Below are 1,293 nucleotides of genomic sequence, written 5' to 3'. Positions count from 1 at the left end.
GACTTGTTTCCCTGTGGAGATCGACCCTACTTCCCTATCTACCTTAGCTAGTGATTTAGGTAATTATTTTTGATTAGGGGATACGACTTTACCCTGTCAAAATTTGAAGCCGTTGCCGGGGAAACGGTTTTATTTTTATTTTTGATTGTTTTTGTAGTCTGGATTATTTCTCTCTTGTCTCAGAGAGCGCTAGTTCTCTGAGACAAATCTCATATTTGCTTCTAGTTTTTGTTTATGCCCAGGTGTTCCAGATCAGGTTACATCCCATTCGATCCTGAGATCGAACGTTCCTTCCATAGACAGAAAAACTTCTACAAGCAAATCCTGGCGGATTCTGGTGATACGAACAATAATCACCGCGATCCTCCAACTGATTCTAGTGATTCAGAAACAGCATCAGACGCCGAATCAGAGATGGTGGCTCCAAAGAAGCTTAGTGATTATTCACAACCAAAGCTTACGGATTTTCCACATCTCACCCCTACTCCGGCTCTTGATGGGGTTCAATTTGAAATTAAACCTCAATTTATAACGATGATAGAGAGGAAGCAATTCAGTGGAGCAAAGGGTGAAGACCCGAATCTTCACATTGCCGACTATTGTCAATATTGCTACACCATCAGGCAAGCTGGGGTCACTCAAGACCAAATCAGGGAGATTCTCTTTCCCTTCTCTTTAACTGGAAAAGCTAAATTGTGGTTTAATGGCTTAAATAGAACTACACTTGGTATAACTGACTGGGAAACTGTTGTTTTGAATTTCTATAACAAGTATTATCCTGCAGAGAGAACAGCAGTACTACGAAGTGCGATTCAGAACTTTGCCCAAGAAGCTGATGAGTCTTTATATGAGGCTTGGGAGAGGTTCAAGGACTTACAAAGAGAATGCCCTCACCATAATTTAGCACAATGGCAGTTAATCCAAGCCTTTTATAACGGCATTGGAAATTCTTCTAGAATAATTTTAGACTCTGCAGCTAGTGGGAGATTTATGAATCTTAATGTTGATGATACAGGTCAGGTTATTGAAGATATGGAGATACACAATTCCCAATATGGGAATCCCAGAGGATTTGCTAACAAGGGGAAACATAGTGTCGACTCTGTATCCTTTTTGCAAGCTCAACTGACCTCTATTTGCCAAAAATTAGATAATCTGAGCACTGCTAATGTAGCTAATGTTTCTGCGATTAATAATAATTCTAATGAGGCTTTCTGTGAAAATTGTGGTATTGTAGGTCATTGGGAGCAAGATTGCAGGAGTTCCGTGGAGCAAGTTAATGCCTTCCAAGCC

At 40.4% G+C, this 1,293-nt stretch overlaps 1 non-coding gene across 1 annotated transcript; it reads right to left on the bottom strand.

Annotated features, from left to right (window-relative positions):
* Positions 1-795: 795 nt before the first annotated feature.
* On the bottom strand, positions 796-902 carry LOC145556857 (small nucleolar RNA R71). Its single transcript, XR_014091950.1, has one exon. It is a non-coding gene; the product is annotated as a small nucleolar RNA R71 (small nucleolar RNA).
* Positions 903-1,293: the final 391 nt, after the last annotated feature.

This window comes from Chenopodium album, chromosome 8 (assembly GCF_948465745.1).
Source record: "Chenopodium album chromosome 8, dcCheAlbu1.1, whole genome shotgun sequence".
Lineage (NCBI taxonomy): Eukaryota > Viridiplantae > Streptophyta > Magnoliopsida > Caryophyllales > Amaranthaceae > Chenopodium > Chenopodium album.
Note: the sequence above shows the minus strand (reverse complement) of the source record. Positions and strands in the feature narration are given on the sequence as shown.